Source organism: Ambystoma mexicanum, chromosome 1q, assembly GCF_040938575.1.
Source record: "Ambystoma mexicanum isolate Mex_15411 chromosome 1q, UKY_AmexF1_1, whole genome shotgun sequence".
NCBI classification, from domain to species: Eukaryota; Metazoa; Chordata; class Amphibia; order Caudata; family Ambystomatidae; genus Ambystoma; species Ambystoma mexicanum.
The window spans coordinates 384,803,501-384,823,407 of NC_090922.1; positions in this window are offsets into that span (position 1 = coordinate 384,803,501).

Below are 19,907 nucleotides of genomic sequence, written 5' to 3' on the forward strand. Positions count from 1 at the left end.
ACAAACTTTAACAAATGTACAGTAAGACTTCAAATGTACAGAGAAGGTGCAACGTACTTGAACACACAATGGGTGAAAGTGGCAAGCAGTAATTAAATTAAAGCAGAGGGGCTTGTAGGGAACACAGAAGATGACATCAAGAATGTAGACGGAAAATGCTGAGAGGATTGTGTATCATAAGTCAATAAGTTAAAAAGTTTGCAACAACATGAACAATCACTAAAATCACAAGCACAAACTCGATTTTCATTTTTTTCAGAGGCATAGAAAGCATTCCCTTGTGCCAGAACAAAGGCTGCAACAAGACCCTTACCATGACAGCACTGCAAGTTGGCAGTGCTGCAATGATGGATCTGTTTTGGCAATGTGGGACTAAACCCTACTTCCATCTACCATCATCATGGAGTGGGGTATGTCCCTTCGTAAACCTACATGTCTGGACTTTTAATTCCGGAGGAACACCTATTGATCCCAAAAGGTAAACCCCATTCCCCTACTGCGCCCCCAACAATGCAGAAACAAAATAAATCACCGATATTGTCACAAAAGAAAAGGTTTAACTACTTCAGCAAGGAAGCAGACAAAGCCTTGGAGAAGGTACCATCACAATACTGTTTAGTCACAAAGACAGAGACATTCTTTGAATCCCTTTTAACCCCTAGACTACAGGCAGCCATCAATGCCATCAAAGTGGCTACAGATAAACTGCTGGAACCTGGTCCAGCTAGCAAATGGAATCGAGCATGGACTTAAGACCCTGCGTGAAGAAATGCGGGCCTCCTCATTAAGACATTGCAAAATTATATGGTACTTGACCTCCTCACAGCAATGGAAGGAGGCATCTGTTAAAATATAGGGAGCACCTCCTGTACATATGTGCCTCAAAAATGACCCGGATAATGGGACATTATCTATAGCAATAGAATCTTTACATCACTTAAAAGTAGCCATGGAAGAGGAAGGAGAAATACAAAAAAGAAGATGATTGGTTTACAGAAATATACTCGCGGATGCGGAAATGGTTAACAAATGCATTCAGGGTAATCCTACCCATCATGATCCCATTAATTGTAATTTGAAGCCTATAGCAGATCATATTGATCTGTTGTGTGTCCCGTGGAGATGTGTAAAGTTGCATGCAGTAAATGTAGGAGATAACACTTCTCTCTGGAGACATGAAAACACTCAAACAGATGAGGTGGAGACAAAACTCAAACCAAGGATGGTGCCAATAGACCATCCAATAGGCCCACCTTGAACCCTTTGGGCACGACACACAGACCCTGAAAATTAACTTGAATGCTGTGTAGATCTCACAGGAAATGGAGGGTTCGGTCTCCTAGGATGCAGTCCCTGGGATTACGCAAAGGGGGGAGGAAATTTCAGAAATGTTAGCAAGATATGGTTCGCAATAGATAAATATAATTGGGCACACAAACAAGAATTAAGAGATAATGCGTTCAGGAGAGAATTTGTTCCAAAGGAACGAAAGGGAGGAATGTCGGGATGAACGTTCAACATCCCACACAAGAGAGAAAATATAAGTTAAGAAAACATATAAGGCACAAGTCTGAAACCACACCAAAGGCCCACGGCCAAGACATCAGGTATAACACACTGATAATCCCGCCATTTCCATTTGATAGATAGAAACCACAAGACACACAGATGCCTGCATTTAGATTGTAGGTCATTTTGAATGATGGCAACAGCAGGTGACATATAGGCAAAATTTAGTCCTAACCAGACTTGTACACACAAGTAAACAAGACGAAAGACATGAAGAGAGCTTCGAGTAGGCATATAAAGCATGCATTGGAAACACTAAAAGGTAGTGCCTACAAGCCATAATATATATATATATATATATATATATATATATATATATATATATATATATATATATATATATATATATATATTATAGCCATATTTATATATATAGCCATATTTGTGTTTTGTCTATAGTAATGCAATTATGTAATACATGGGTTTTATTAGCTACTTATTACATATTTCACAGTACACAAAAATCTATTAAGAAAACAATTATCATTTCATTATTCAACATATTAACATTACGAATATCATACCTTCATCTTGTACGCTGCACACAATGTTATGTTTCTGTATGAGTAGCTTAGTATACTAGATAGAACCCCATAATAGGATGCTATTTATATCAATGCATCGTTCAATGCACTTATTAGGGTATATTTCTTGCAATGATTCTTGACACTTTTTTCGCAACATAATAAGAAACCCGTGTACACATATTTCATGAGAAGTACATACACATGTGATGTCATCAGTGATGTCATCAATGACATTTGTGATGTCATCTTTGATGTCCTGGGTGTTAGTCTTAGCAGTGCACGGTGGTGGAGCGAGTTATGGTTGCTTAGCTTACCATAACTGGCGAATTTCAAGGGTTTTTCGGTTTTACTTGGAACCATAACGTCCCTTTAACAAAGTTTTTTCACTGAATTTCATAGGTTTTTAGTAGCGCAACTTAACCATAACGTCCCTTTAACAAAGTTTTTTTTACTGAATTTCATAGGTTTTTAGTAGCACAACTTAACCATAACGTCCCTTTAACAAAGTTTTTTTACTGAATTTCATAGGTTTTTATTAGCGCAACTTAAACATAACGTCCCTTCAACAAAGTTTTTTTACTGAATATATATATATATATATATATATATTACATGGCCACTGTAGTGGCCATGTAGTTATGGTTAAGTTGCTGTTTCCATAGGAAGAGCACTTTTTGGGTGGCTTATAACTTCGCTCTCCCTGGACGGATCCTCACCAAACTTTGCAAAAAAAGTAGTTGGGTCACTCTGAATTTTTTTTGCAAAGTTTGGTGAGGATTCGTCCGGGGGGGCAACGTTATAAAAGGGGGGGTCCCAAAACTTTTTTTTCCCATAGACTGAATGGGAAAAAACTTTGCGCACGGCTACAGCCCGAACCGCTGGACGGATTTACACCAAATTTGCGGCAGGAGCGGCGGCCTGGTCCCAAAAGCGTGCTTTTGTAAATCTGGTTTTTTTGTAAATCTGGTGTAAATCTGTCCAGTAGTTTTTTTAAAAATGACCAAAATGTAAGGCAAAAAAATTAGTGATATCTGCGTTCGCTTCGCGGACGGACTTCCCTGTTCGCTCCGCGGACAGCACCACGATTGGCCCATGGCCTTGCGTCATGTCCGTGGACATGCGACGTGTTCGCTGATTGGACGGCGAGGGGTGTGGAGCGCGTCAGATTTTCTGTGCCGCCCGCCATCTTGTATTCGCAGTCGACCGCGTACAGCGCAGTGAAACGTGGATAAAAAAATTGTATTTAGTGCCGTGTGTTGGTGTGTAAGAGTGTTTGGGGAGGGTGGGGGAGTATGAGATAGGCTCAATGTTTTGTTTTTTTATGTGCTAGACGTTTGTGTTGCGTTCGATTTGTCCACGGAGAACACGGCTGTTCTGACATTTTGTAAATAAACTAAATGGTGGGGTGTTTAGAGGACAGAGTATGTGTCATTTTTGTTCGCAAGGAAGGTAAAAATGAGCTATGAACACTCGCGGTGTACTTAATTGTTCGTAAATACACAAACGGGGGGTGTCCTCAGGACGCTGTCCGTATTGTAATCTGTCTAGTTGAATGTGTTCTAAGAACACTTGCAGTGCCCCGAAATGGTTGCAATTACACAAATGGGGGTGTTCTGAGAACGTTGTTTGTATTGTTCGTTGTCAGGGTGAAAGTGTTTTAAGAGCACTCCTTTTGTCCGCTAATAGTACAATTTCCTAGGGGCGTCAACCGACTTTTTGTCCACTAAAGAAACTATAAATCCGGCTGGTGTGCGCCGACATTATGTGATAATCCTATGACTGGCGCTATTGACCTGGCTGACTTGCTTTTGTGACACTAAATCATATCTCCCGCCCCTAAGCCTGATATTATTAAAGCATTCATATTCCCCGCCTCTCTCCGTGACGTTACAGGGTGCGTAATGAAACGCGCCCAGTCGTCTCCAGTACTACGCGACTTTACACAGAACCCGGAAGACAACACACATTATGTCACAACTCAGCGCGCCACAATTCGGAATATGAAACTGTGATTTAAAAGCAAACAGCAAGATTGTAAATGTTGTAAAGTACATTTATTTGACATCAAATGTTTAGAGAATATGCAGCAATTTGCATTTGTCTTTGTTGTCGATCCGCAAAAGTTCATATTGAGACACGCGATGTTCCTTTGCGGTACAGAGAGTGTTAGATCAGCTTACAACTCAGTGCGCCACAATTCGGAATATGAAACTGTGGTTTAAAAGTAAACAGCAGGATTGTACATTTGGTAAAGTACATTTATTTCACATGAAATGTTTAGTGAATATTCAGCGATTTGCTATTGTCTCTGTTGTCGAGCAGCAAAAGTTTATTTGGAGCCACGCGTTGTTCCTTTGCGGTAGATAGGCTGTTGGTTTATGATAAAAGCAGTAAATGGTCACTCTGATAATCGGAAGGTTGCTCCAACAACGAGCCATTAGACCCCCCTATTAGTTGGTATGTTGTTTGTAGCCACTAGTACTGCGTAAGGGCATATTGGTCCTTGGCGATTGTCCCATAAAATGGTGAGGGTCATGAAGTTGCATATTTGGACCTGCACCTGGCAGTTGAAGACCCCATCCGCTGGAGTCTGTAAATCGTGACATAGGCAAAATGGAGCCACATACCTGTTTTAAAAAACATAAATTAATCTCACCAGCCGATCTTCATTAAAAATCATCATTTTATTTATTAGGGCGTGAAAATATTTGCTATCGAAGATAGTGCAACAGAGTATGTTAATAATAACATAATAATATTTTCCCATTCATATAGCGCTAAGAACCGTGAGGTATCTAAGCGGTGCTTATTATTAACCACGGCGTGTGGTGCTCATTTATCGACCACGGAAGGATGAAAGGCTGAGTTTGGCCTTGCCGGGATTCAAACTTGCGTTAGCAAGCTGTGCACGGATGTCAAAGCGAGCGCTGTACCCGCTGTGCCACTTGACAGGCTACAGTGAAGTGGCACAGTGAGTAGAGCGCTTGACCGCCTATAGACCGGTTAAATTATTTCTATTAACCCACCCTGTGTCGTCTGCTTTTTTCAGAGCCCTCTAAACGACAGGGGATCAATTCGGCGGTGATAGTGCGCGGTAGAAAACATTATGCCACTTTCAACGAACAAGTTCAACTTGAGCGGTTTTTAATGCTACGCTATTGTAATTATATTTGGTATAAAGTAATCTAAAGGGTTACTTACAGTACAATTGCAATTTCCATTATCTACGAGTGGTGCAGTCCCAAAATACGACTCTGCGTGTGCCAACGATCTTTCGCATAGTGATATAATATATAAAAGTGGTTTCGTTTCAGAAATGTCATCTTTATCTTCTCTTACGTTTTAGCAACACTCCTTCAAGAGAAGTCTTTCATCACAATCTCTGTCTGTCAAGGTCAAAACACAATACAACCTTATAGTCCGCTTCGTGAGCCTCTCCGGGGCCCGAGAAAAAAATGGAAGCAGCTGACCTTCACTGTGAACGAGCATAAATTCTTACTTTGCAACATTCTGTGTAAAGCCATCTGTAGAAGTTGTGGAAGCAGCTGACCTTCACTGTGAACGAGCATAAATTCTTACTTTGCAACATTCTGTGTAAATCCATCTGTAGAAGTTGGTTTTTGCACGCCATGTTTGTATATTGTTTGCGTGATATTAAAAAAAGTTTGTTTAAAGGACGTTATGGTTCTAAGTACAGCCGAAAGACCCCTGAAAATCGCAAGTTATGGTAAGCTTTGAAAAATAACTGGCGCCACCACCGTGCACTGCTAAGACTAACACCCAGGACATCAAAGATGACATCACAAATGTCATTGATGACATCACTGATGACATCACATGGCTGGCTCTCCCTTTTTATCCTTTACTGACATATCGAAGCCACATAGTTTTCTTCAGTAACAGTCAGGAAGTAAAAATTGAAAAGGTACTATATTTGTAGACTTAGGGTCCAGTCACATCATATGAAACATATACATAGCGGAAGATACAGGCTTGAAAGAGAGCAATCCTTTCTGTGCATGAAGATAATCATTATGGTTATCAGCACTTTCTCATAGTTTTATTTTTATTACTCTACCTTCCCTCTATATGCTCATATTTGTATACATTATACTCACTCTCCATAGAGTGAATGGGAAAAAAAATGTGCTCGTGCCTACAGCCCAAACCGCTGGACGGATTTCCACCAAATTTGGACCAGGAGCAGCGGCTTGGTCCGGAAAGCGTGCTTTTGCAAATTTGGTGAAAATCCGTCCAGTAGTTTTTTTTAAAATGACCAAAAAGTAGGTAAAAAAAAATTAGTGATATCTGTGTTCGGTTTGTGGACACACTTGTTGTTTCTGGCTAATGCTTTATACTTTGCTTTGTTGTATTTTTTTTGGAGCAGTAACAGATTCTTCATTTGTTTTGATATTATAAAATTTTGGAGCAGTTAGATACCAATTGGCGTATTCTAACTGTCTATTTTTTTAATATATTTTAGCGGTTTTGATTTATCTATTTGGATATTGTTAAATTCTGGGACAGTTAGATACCAATTGGTGTATTCTAACTGTGTATTTTTTGGCCTAATTTAGTGGTATTCATTTATCTGATTAGTTGTTGTAGAATCTTTGAGCTGTTAGATAGCTTTTGGAGTATTCTAACAGTTTATATTATTTTAACACAAATTTATAATTTTGGGACAGTTAGATACCAATTGGCGTATTCTAACTGTGTATTTTTTGGTCTAATTTAGTGGTATTCATTTATCTGATTAGTTGTTGTAGAATCTTTGAGCAGTTAGATAGCTTTTGGAGTATTCTAACAGTTTATATTTTTTTAACACAAATTTATTTAAAGGTTTAAATACAGTTTATTTATCAAATTTTGGTTTTAAAAACATCAAATAAGCGTTTGTAAGATTTGCTGGTAATCTCTGCTTTAGAGTAATGGTACTATCATTACATTCACACCATCCACATTTCTTTTTTATATATGCAGTGTAGTGCCCTGAATTGGTTGTGGCTCCTGTGTGGTAGATTATACCTATTGTTGTGAAGGTTTTCTTACCAAAAAGTAGGTAAAAAAAAATTAGTGATATCTGTGTTCGGTTTGTGGACACACTTCCCTGTTCGCTCCGCGGAAAGTGTCCTGATTGGCCAATCATCTTGCGTGATGTTCGCGGACATGCAAAGTGTTCGCTGATTGTACGGCGTGGAGCGTGAAGCGCGTCAGATTTTTCGGTAGCCCCCGCCATCTTGGATTCGCGGACGTCCCCGGACAGCGCGGTGAAACTTTGTTCAAAATGTGTATTTTGTAGAGTGTTTTGGTGTGTAGGAGTGTTTGGGGAGGGTGGGAGTGTATGAGATAGGATGAAAGTTGTGTTTTTTATGTGTTAGACATTCTTTTTGTGTTCGATTTGTTTGCGGCCATCACGGGTGTTCTGAAATGTTCTAAATAAACTGACTAGGGGGTGTTCTAAGGAGTCGATATGTGTCAGTTTTGTTCGCAAGCAAAGTGAAACTGTTCTAAGAACACTCGCGGTGTCCGGGGAGTGTTCGTAGGTGGTGTCCTGAGGACGCTGTCCGTATTGTTCTCTGTCAAGTTGAATGTGTTCTAAGAACACGCGTGGTGTCCTGAAATGTTTGCAAATAAACAAAATGGGGGTGTTCTGAAGACGTTTTTGAGAACACTCCGGGTGTCCTGAAATGTTTGTAGGGGGTGTTCTGAGGACGCTGTCCGTATTGTTCTCTGTCAAGTTGAATGTGTTCTAAGAACACTCGCGGTGTCCTGAAATGTTCGCAAATAAACAAAATGGGGGTGTTCTGAAGACGCTTCTAAGAACACTCGCGGTGTCTGGGGAGTGTTCGTAGGGGGTGTCCTGAGGACGCTGTGCGTAATGTTCTCTGTCAAGTTGAATGTGTCCTAAGAACACTCGCGGTGTCCTGAAATGTTCGCAAATAAACAAAACGGGGGTGTTCTGAAGAGGCTTCTAAGAACACTCACGGTGTCCGGGGAGTGTTCGTAGGGGGTGTCCTGAGGACGCTGTCCGTATTGTTCTTTGTCAAGTTGAATGTGTCCTAAGAACACTGGCGGTGTCCTGAAATGTTCGCAAATAAACAAGATGGTGGTGTTCTGAAGACGCTTCTAAGAACACTCCCGGTGTCCGGGGAGTGTTCGTAGGGGGTGTCCTGAGGATGCTGTCCGTATTGTTCTTTGTCAAGTTGAATGTGTCCTAAGAACACTCGCGGTGTCCTGAAATGTTCGCAAATAAACAAGATGGTGGTGTTCTGAAGACGCTTCTAAGAACACTCCCGGTGTCCTGGAATGTTCGTAGGGGGTGTCCTTAGGGCGCTGTCCGTATTGTTCGTTGTTAAGTTGAAAGTGTTCTAAGAACTATTGCGTTGTTCTGAAATGTTCGTAGGGGGTGTCCTGAAAACGGTGTCCGTATTGTTCGCTGGCAAGTTCAAAGTGTTCTAAGAACACTCACATTGTTTGCGGACATTAAAAGATTCCTATAGATCATAGTTGAAATGTTTGACTCTATGGATGTGATATGCTGCGGTGGTTGTTGCCAGGGCATAGAGTCTTGGGTGCATGGCCACTTGGCCATGCACCCAAGATTGTATGCCCTGGCAACAACCACCGCAGCATATCACATTCATATTTGCTTATAACTTTGGGTGAAAAACAAATGTATAAGGAACAAAGGTATTAGATACTATGGATGTGATATGCTGCTATGGTTGTCCTTATTATTGTATACTTACTGTTTGGTCTAGTAATGGGAGTCCATGTTTTTCTTCTTCATTTCTGTGATAAAAGAAAATAGCATGTTAGTATTAGTATTTTGTAATGACTTATTACATTGTATAAGCAATATACTTTTATTTTTTTTCGACCCTCATATTTAGTAGAGTACAAATCAGAGTACTGTGCAATTTGCTCAGTTTCTCTATTTGTTGCTAAAATCATTGGGTCTGTGGGAGAAAAAAAAATCCATGTTGGATTAAAAAAAAAACCTTTTTCTGTTATGCTACAGTTTATTTGTTTGTTTGTTTTCAGTGTTCACTTGTTGTTTCTGGCTAATGCTTTATACTTTGCTTTGTTGTATTTTTTTTGGAGCAGTAACAGATTCTTCATTTGTTTTGATATTATAAAATTTTGGAGCAGTTAGATACCAATTGGCGTATTCTAACTGTCTATTTTTTTAATATATTTTAGTGGTTTTGATTTATCTATTTGGATATTGTTAAATTCTGGGACAGTTAGATACCAATTGGTGTATTCTAACTGTGTATTTTTTGGCCTAATTTAGTGGTATTCATTTATCTGATTAGTTGTTGTAGAATCTTTGAGCTGTTAGATAGCTTTTGGAGTATTCTAACAGTTTATATTATTTTAACACAAATTTATAATTTTGGGACAGTTAGATACCAATTGGCGTATTCTAACTGTGTATTTTTTGGTCTAATTTAGTGGTATTCATTTATCTGATTAGTTGTTGTAGAATCTTTGAGCTGTTAGATAGCTTTTGGAGTATTCTAACAGTTTATATTATTTTAACACAAATTTATAATTTTGGGACAGTTAGATACCAATTGGCGTATTCTAACTGTGTATTTTTTGGTCTAATTTAGTGGTATTCATTTATCTGATTAGTTGTTGTAGAATCTTTGAGCAGTTAGATAGCTTTTGGAGTATTCTAACAGTTTATATTTTTTTAACACAAATTTATTTAAAGGTTTAAATACAGTTTATTTATCAAATTTTGGTTTTAAAAACATCAAATAAGCGTTTGTAAGATTTGCTGGTAATCTCTGCTTTAGAGTAATGGTACTATCATTACATTCACACCATCCACATTTCTTTTTTATATATGCAGTGTAGTGCCCTGAATTGGTTGTGGCTCCTGTGTGGTAGATTATACCTATTGTTGTGAAGGTTTTTTTACCAAAAAGTAGGTAAAAAAAAATTAGTGATATCTGTGTTCGGTTTGTGGACACACTTCCCTGTTCGCTCCGCGGAAAGTGTCCTGATTGGCCAATCATCTTGCGTGATGTTCGCGGACATGCAAAGTGTTCGCTGATTGGACGGCGTGGAGCGTGAAGCGCGTCAGATTTTTCGGTAGCGCCCGCCATCTTGGATTCGCGGACGTCCCCGGACAGCGCGGTGAAACTTTTTTCAAAATGTGTATTTTGTAGAGTGTTTTGGTGTGTAGGAGTGTTTGGGGAGGGTGGGAGTGTATGAGATAGGATGAAAGTTGTGTTTTTTATGTGTTAGACATTCTTTTTGTGTTCGATTTGTTTGCGGCCATCACGGGTGTTCTGAAATGTTCTAAATAAACTGACTAGGGGGTGTTCTAAGGAGTCAATATGTGTCAGTTTTGTTCGCAAGCAAAGTGAAACTGTTCTAAGAACACTCGCGGTGTCCGGGGAGTGTTCGTAGGTGGTGTCCTGAGGACGCTGTCCGTATTGTTCTCTGTCAAGTTGAATGTGTTCTAAGAACACGCGTGGTGTCCTGAAATGTTTGCAAATAAACAAAATGGGGGTGTTCTGAAGACGTTTTGAGAACACTCCGGGTGTCCTGAAATGTTTGTAGGGGGTGTTCTGAGGACGCTGTCCGTATTGTTCTCTGTCAAGTTGAATGTGTTCTAAGAACACTCGCGGTGTCCTGAAATGTTCGCAAATAAACAAAATGGGGGTGTTCTGAAGACGCTTCTAAGAACACTCGCGGTGTCCGGGGAGTGTTCGTAGGGGGTGTCCTGAGGACGCTGTGCGTAATGTTCTCTGTCAAGTTGAATGTGTCCTAAGAACACTCGCGGTGTCCTGAAATGTTCGCAAATAAACAAAATGGGGGTGTTCTGAAGAAGCTTCTAAGAACACTCACGGTGTCCGGGGAGTGTTCGTAGGGGGTGTCCTGAGGACGCTGTCCGTATTGTTCTTTGTCAAGTTGAATGTGTCCTAAGAACACTGGCGGTGTCCTGAAATGTTCGCAAATAAACAAGATGGTGGTGTTCTGAAGACGCTTCTAAGAACACTCCCGGTGTCCGGGGAGTGTTCGTAGGGGGTGTCCTGAGGACGCTGTCAGTATTGTTCTTTGTCAAGTTGAATGTGTCCTAAGAACACTCGCGGTGTCCTGAAATGTTCGCAAATAAACAAGATGGTGGTGTTCTGAAGACGCTTCTAAGAACACTCCCGGTGTCCTGGAATGTTCGTAGGGGGTGTCCTTAGGACGCTGTCCGTATTGTTCGTTGTTAAGTTGAAAGTGCTCTAAGAACTATTGCGTTGTTCTGAAATGTTCGTAGGGGGTGTCCTGAAAACGGTGTCCGTATTGTTCGCTGGCAAGTTCAAAGTGTTCTAAGAACACTCACATTGTTTGCGGACATTAAAAGATTCCTATAGATCATAGTTGAAATGTTTGACTCTATGGATGTGATATGCTGCGGTGGTTGTTGCCAGGGCATAGAGTCTTGGGTGCATGGCCACTTGGCCATGCACCCAAGATTGTATGCCCTGGCAACAACCACCGCAGCATATCACATTCATATTTGCTTATAACTTTGGGTGAAAAACAAATGTATAAGGAACAAAGGTATTAGATACTATGGATGTGATATGCTGCTATGGTTGTCCTTATTATTGTATACTTACTGTTTGGTCTAGTAATGGGAGTCCATGTTTTTCTTCTTCATTTCTGTGATAAAAGAAAATAGCATGTTAGTATTAGTATTTTGTAATGACTTATTACATTGTATAAGCAATATACTTTTATTTTTTTTCGACCCTCATATTTAGTAGAGTACAAATCAGAGTACTGTGCAATTTGCTCAGTTTCTCTATTTGTTGCTAAAATCATTGGGTCTGTGGGAGAAAAAAAAATCCATGTTGGATTAAAAAAAAAACCTTTTTCTGTTATGCTACAGTTTATTTGTTTGTTTGTTTTCAGTGTTCACTTGTTGTTTCTGGCTAATGCTTTATACTTTGCTTTGTTGTATTTTTTTTGGAGCAGTAACAGATTCTTCATTTGTTTTGATATTATAAAATTTTGGAGCAGTTAGATACCAATTGGCGTATTCTAACTGTCTATTTTTTTAATATATTTTAGTGGTTTTGATTTATCTATTTGGATATTGTTAAATTCTGGGACAGTTAGATACCAATTGGTGTATTCTAACTGTGTATTTTTTGGCCTAATTTAGTGGTATTCATTTATCTGATTAGTTGTTGTAGAATCTTTGAGCTGTTAGATAGCTTTTGGAGTATTCTAACAGTTTATATTATTTTAACACAAATTTATAATTTTGGGACAGTTAGATACCAATTGGCGTATTCTAACTGTGTATTTTTTGGTCTAATTTAGTGGTATTCATTTATCTGATTAGTTGTTGTAGAATCTTTGAGCAGTTAGATAGCTTTTGGAGTATTCTAACAGTTTATATTTTTTAACACAAATTTATTTAAAGGTTTAAATACAGTTTATTTATCAAATTTTGGTTTTAAAAACATCAAATAAGCGTTTGTAAGATTTGCTGGTAATCTCTGCTTTAGAGTAATGGTACTATCATTACATTCAAACCATCCACATTTCTTTTTTATATATGCAGTGTAGTGCCCTGAATTGGTTGTGGCTCCTGTGTGGTAGATTATACCTATTGTTGTGAAGGTTTTCTTACCAAGTGATATTTGACCATGTGTGAACCCAGTCAGCTTGCAGTTGTTTTTGGTACCATCTGCATTGTAGCGTAGAAGCATTAGTATTACGTATTTACTATGTGTTTGTATTACTAATGTGGAGCGATTATCTGAATTGCAGGTAGAGCATAATGTACCATGGTTTGCATTTTGTACAAGTTGCTGAAATGGAATGGATTCACAATTTGGTATTGATATATATATGAAGCGTTCATTGGGGATTTCTGCTTGTGTCACATTGTTGCAGAGAGTGCATGTATGTTTCCACATGTATGAAATCTGAAAGATTTCATTTATAGGTATGTTTTTGTTTTCCAGTACTTGTAGTAAGTACATTAGAAATTCTTGTGGATCTTCCTGTGAGTTTATAGTGAATTTCACCATTCCAGCACAGTAGTCCAATTGTCGTCTTATTCCAAAAACACTATATGTGTTGTCAGGATTGTTTGCTGCATTTCTGTGAAGTACTAACATTTGCAAACACAATGGGTCTGTACTGTGTGAGTAAATGTTGTCAACAATTGGTGGTAATTGAAATAGAATATTCATTGCTACATTTGCATAGCAACTTACACCAACTATATTTGAGAATTTAAATGGTGCAGGTAGTTCTGTATCTAACTGCTTTTTTTGGAGTTTGTCTTCCTTCTTTAAAGAAGTACCTGGTTTACTTTCTCTAATTGATTCTTTTTTGTTTGTGGTACTTGATGAAGTATTAGTTTCTTTTACTCTCTTTGGAGGATTTGCAGTGACGTCCTGTTGCATTTCTGTTTGATTTAGTTTTCTTTTACAACGTTTTAGTTTTTGTGGAACAGAATATGTGTTTAGATGGGGAGTGTATAGTGAGCGAAGTCTATTATATTGTAAAATGCAAGGAATATCAGCGTTTACTTTACTTGCATCAAAGTTGATTAGAAATAGACCGTCAAGTGTACGTAAGCATGATAGTGCTACGTAGCTAATGCCTTCTTTAAAGACTGTGTTACAATATCTATCATTGCTTTGTCTAGGGTAAGACCTTGTGATTTATGAATCGTGACTGCGTATGTAAGAGTTAGAGACAATTGTTCTCTGCGTACATACATATCTTTGAAGAGAAGGAATCTAGCTGTTGAGCGTCCTATCCGTTTTACTTCTGAAAGTTTGTCAAAGAGTATATTGACAAACTGAATTTTGTTGTCACGTGGGTATGTTTGAAAGCCAACAACTGTACCCAGTGCTCCATTAACTAGTCCTTGGTCCACGTCAAGCTTACGTTTAAGCATTACTCTGCAATTTAAGGATAATTTTAACATCTTTTCTAAGCCTGCTGTTTTTGAGATTGATTTTTCTAAATGATTTAGTCTTGTTGTGGCTTGGTCACACATGGGTAGTGTCATACCATGTACATCTAGTTTGTCTGTGGCACTAATTTCCATTATTGGTTGCATTTCTTTACTTAGCATGATTTCATTGAATTTGAAACAGCTTGCAAGAGTTGGCATTAAGGCCATACAATTGACATTTTTGTGGGCTAATTGTTCCATAACATCTGTAGCACATGCATTATCGCCATAAAGTGCATTAATGTGCCGGGTTTTCAATGTTGCTTCTGCTTCTTTAGAAAGTATACCAACTCTCAAACTTTTTAAAATGTTGGCATAAGTTAGATCTGCAGATTGGCGCATGTTTTCTGTTAATTCTCTGTATTGGAAATGTTGCCAAAGGTTGACATTTCCAATGCTGCCAACAGTTTTACGGCAGAGTTTGTGCCCTAGTGTTTTAAAAATAGGTTCACCTTTTACTGGTGTTAATTGAAGCAGATCTTCAAAAACAATAATGTGTTTTCCTGCAAAGAGCTCTTCATAGTATGTTTTGAGTACTTCTTGTAATCTGAGGTGAATCAAAGCTAACATCAGGTTGGAGACCATGCTCACTTCATCTATTAGTAGCATTTTCATTTGTTTCAATACTCTGCGTAATTCCATTGCAGCTTCTGCAGAAAGTTTGTAATAGTCTAATTTGTTCTGGTGTTCTACTGGTAATAGAAGTAATCGGTGTAATGTAACACCACCTATTTTGTAGGCAGCTAAACCTGTGGGGGCAGTGACAACAGCTGACAGATTGTTCTTTGTCAATTGTTGAAGGAACTTACTAATGATTTTGATTAGGAATGTTTTGCCAGAACCTGCTTCACCACTGACGTACAGTAGTATAGGTTTATAATTATGGCAGGAACATTCTTTATTTTCATGTTTTACACCATGTGCAATTTGTTTTGTTACTTCTTGAAAAATGCTACTTTGCTCATTGTTTAGTTTTGATTGTAGTATAGTTAAGTCTTCCTTATCTTCATACTGACACATGGTGTTTTCTACTTCTATCATAGCTAATTCTGCCTCATTTGTTATTAGTGGTGCTCCCAGTGGTTCTTGGCTTCCTGTTACAGGTGGTTGACTACTGTCAGGAGTATCCTTATCTAGTTGGGCTTGGAGTTCTTCTTCATGTTGCTGTTCATTGTGCAACATTATTTTGTACTGTGTAAAGTTTACATCAGTTATAGTGCTTTCATTTGCTTTGAAAGCATCCTCATATGAGTCATAGTTATCTAGTAAGTGTTCTTCTTTTCTCCATGGTTTGAAGAGTTGTAGCAGGGACATGTAATATACTTCTTTATGTTGAGGAGTCTTCAATGACAATTTGATGTGATTAATTAAATTTGGTTTAGTGAGTTTAACTAAGCTGCCTTCACAGTCTGTCACTCTATATTTACCTTTTTTTTCATCAGGTTTCATATTATTTTTGTATGTGTAGTTTTGGGCTATTTGGTATAGACACATGTTTTCCAAAGTATTACTTCTGTTTGGGTAGTATGTGTCCAATAAATTGTTTTTTAAAATGTCTTGGCTGTTGGGATCATGTTTGGCTATTGTTTCTATATCTTCATATGATTTTAGAACTATTTTTCTAGATTTAGCTGGACCAAGACTTAGCCATACTATATTTTCAGATTTACCAGTTAAACGATCAGCTGCTTCATAAGATCCACATTCTCTATGGGTGAGCATTTTTATGCCCAAGCTGTATAATTTCTGAGATACTGTTTTATCTGATGACAGGTCATTCCAGAGGTCTTGGAGCTCTGTCTTTTCTGCTTTAGTTAAGTATGCTGTGAGATATCGTGCAACTGCAGTAGAATTGTCTGCAATGTACTGCACATCTATGTTTGCATTCCATAAGTGGGCAATGATTGCATTATAATCATTGATATATTTTTCTTCTTCTTTTCTTTTTATGTAATATGTATTTTTAGGTGACTTACCTTTAACACTATGTCTAACTGAAGACATGAGGTTGTTTACTTGACCTGTATTTGTAACTGGTCTAGGGAAACCAAATCGGCATTTGGTGTAGTATTTGCCTTTGTTTTTGTATTTGCGACGACAATATTTTCCACATTTGTGTCTTTGAAATTGTAAAATTTGCGCACGAAGATCACTATTTGTGGCTTCTGATGGAATTTCACAAGTGACATATTTTTCAATAAACTGTAAAACAGTTCATCACTGTCTTGACCAAATTTAGGAGCATCTTTAATCCATAAAAGCATGTGGATACGTGGTGCTCCTCTGGCTTGGTATTCTTTTCTCCAAAAGAAGTGTTGCACTTCTCCAAGGGGAGGAACAGTTTTATTACAAATGAAATGTAGCATAGCAATGAAGCGATGGTGAAAATATCTTGAAACATTAACAGGATCCAAAAAACAAAGTTCTCCAGGTGTTAGAATATCTGTGTTTGTTGTTTTTATTTGATATGCGTAGGAAATCATGTAAATCTTCCCATGCATATTCTGCACAACTTAATGTAACAAACCAAGTGGGTGGGCCAAGGTTTCTGATCATACAACGTACATCTCCATGATGTCGAAACCAGTACTCTTTAGTACCACGCATATTTGTTAATAGATTTGTAATATTTGATTGTAAAACCTCATCCTTTTGTTGCACTTTCTCTAATAATTGTGTAGCTGTCATATTTTGAAAGTGTGATCCTGATTTTAATATGTGTGCAACTCTGTAACATAAAGTTGCTAGTTCACTTTCAAAGAGTAGGTGGAATATGTATTCCACATTTTGTCTAAATCTGGGATCTTCAGAATACATCCGTAATGAGCGGTATTCTGAAGCTGATATTTGAATAGGTCTATCATCATACCTTCCTCATTTGCCAATAGGAAAGAGTAGAGGAAAAGCACGTGCTTCTATACTTTTTTCCCATATACTGATTGGCGATGCTTTTGTTTGACGCATTTGGTAAGTTTCTAGTACATCTTGTACGGTGTCATTACAGTGCAAAGGATGAATTGTATAATGGTCTAAAGTATTTGATATTGTAGCAGGGTCTATTAGCTCAAATTGACCAGCTTCTTGTGTTTCTTGAATTATTTCAGTTGTATCTTTCAAGTTTTCTTCAATATTAATTTCTTTGTAATATTCATTATTCTCTTTAAGATATTTTAAGGCTTGTCTAACTTTATATAAATCTACCAGCTGTTGCCATATTTTTTGTCTTTTGTAGGTACTCCATTTACTAATATAATTAAAGATTGCTGCATTGGATGTTGCACTCCTAGAGTATGCACACTTTTTTTTAGATTTAATGGTAAATAAACTACTTTTCCACGAATGCCTTTTACCAATGCAGAGGGAGGTAATTTTGCTGTTTTTGGTTGAACGCATATTATTGCTTGAAATGGGTGTACTGTTTGAATTATGATGCTCTCATATAAATTAAGTTGTTGTAGAGGTTTTGGTACTGGGTATAATTCCAAATTATTTGTGATAGAACGTGAAGGAGTTTGGTTGTTGTCAAGTTTTGTAGTGCAATAACTGTAAAGTATTAAGGGCTCAGTTATTTCATATTTGTTTTCTGCTAGAAGGTAGAGAGCTAATTCAAACCATTTAGAATCTTCATTGTCTTCTATTTTGTATGATAGGTCCACAGTTTTTGTGTTACTTTTATAAAAAATTCTACGGCAACATACACATACATGGTTTGGTACTTCAGCTGATGTACTTTTAAATTTTAGTATTTCTTTTTTGTATGTGTTTAGCAAAAGGTTGCCATGTGTAGAATTGTTGCTTAATTGGTTTAAAGCTATTTCATTCTGTAAATGGCTTTCACTTCCAAAATATTTTTTCTGGATATAGTGAATTTCTTCAAGTAGGTCTTTTGCTGTACCATGTAGAAGGATATTATTTAACTTTGCTAGTGCTAAAGCAGGACTTTTAGCATAGTACAGTTTATAGACTAGATTTCTTATAGTTGAATGATGTGTTGATATCCTTTTGATATCATGGAAAGTGGTTTTACAAGTAGGTCCTGTAATGCAGGCCAATGAATGTCCTTGTAGTCCTGTGTACTTGCGCACTGGACAGGTATCTATATTTTGCAGTAACTTAATTTTGATTTTGTCTTTGCTTTTTACATATTTATTGAGGAATTGGTGTAAAGATTTGAAACATTGTTTGGGAATGTTACACATTGACGTGCATGGCCATTTGTACACTAGACGTTCTGATTCAGTTGAATGGAGGGGTAATTCTAAGTTTTCAGGGCATATTTTTGTAAGGAGTACTTCCTGTTCCATTATGGTATTATTCACTTTTTCATAACCTCGACCACTGCTATTTATGGCAATTGTGTTCGTTTGCTTTTGTTTGTACGCTTCTTCATTAAAATATGGTTCTGTGCTCGTAGTGTGATTCCATTCACCTCTGCAGATACTTAAGAAGTTCTTTCTGTTGACATTTCGCTTATTGAGAAGTCTTTTTTGTAATTTAGTCATTAGTTTTGTTAGTGGTTTCATTTTGTTTAACAGTAAAATAAATAAATTTCTTTTGAGAAGAATTGCGCTGTCCATCAATGCTTTTGAAGGACTTTGTGACGGTATATTTTGGCTAAAATACTTTTCTTGGTATGCTTACTTTGCACTATATTAAAATTTGAAGAAGTAGTTTTATCTGTACTGATAGCTGATTTTCTGTTAATTGTTTTTTGGTTTGTTTTACATTTTGATAGAGGAAGCGAAGTTGTTGTACTTGAAACTTCTTGTGTTTCACTAAATGATTGTATTAGCTGTTTTGTTTCAACTTCTTTTTACAAATTCTGCTAGAGATGGATGCTTATGTTGGACACCTTTATTTTCATTTGCTCTAATTTTGCGTTGCTTTCTACAGAGTTGTCTTTTGGTAGGCATTCTTTAGGGTCTGTTGAAAAAAATAAAGAAGATATGGGTTGGGGTGTTCTGGAATGTATGTGTGCTGTGTGCATGAGTGTTTGAGTAAGATGATAAAAATGTATGTAATGGTGTGTGATTGTGCATTGGGAACTAAAACTAGTAGGGATAGGTATTCTTGAATTTATGTGTTACTAAACTGGGGTTCAGATGACAAAAAAAGTAAGCTAGTGGTGTGGAAAAGTACAAATAGTAAATCTAATGTATACAATTAAAACAGTTGTTTGTTCTATAATATGAAGATTGTAGTGGTTCAGTTGGCTAATTTGTGTGACCAAAAATAGAAATTTGTGGGCCATTCTGGTTTTAAATCACTGTTTAAGACATGGACATTTTTGGACAAAATGGTACAAAATCTCTATTTTAAGAAACCAAAATAGCTCGAATTAATGTTATAGTATATTTGATTAATAATGTAGATATTATGGTGGTATCTTACTTACTTTTATTTTTTAATCAACAGGTAACTTCTTAGTTTTTCTTTCTTCTTTGAATCGTCTGCTTCTTTTCAGGAAACTGGTCTTTACTGCAATTGTAAAAGCTTCAAATTAGTAACTTTGTATATAGCACTGTTTTTAATTTAGATATTGATTTTCTTAATTGAAATCCTTAGTGCCTTCTGTAAAACCATTAAACTAATTTATTTACATAAGATACATTGCATCAGTTCAGTACATATGATATGTTCTTAATGAACAAATTGTATTGAATGACTAACTGTAGCAAAAATAAAATATATTTACTATGTCTTGTGAAATTTATAATATATTAGTGAATACCACTATTTCTGTAAGTAAACTGTTCTAGGTAATAGCGCCTCAATGTCATGTCTAATTTAAAGTAATTAAGTAAATAAAT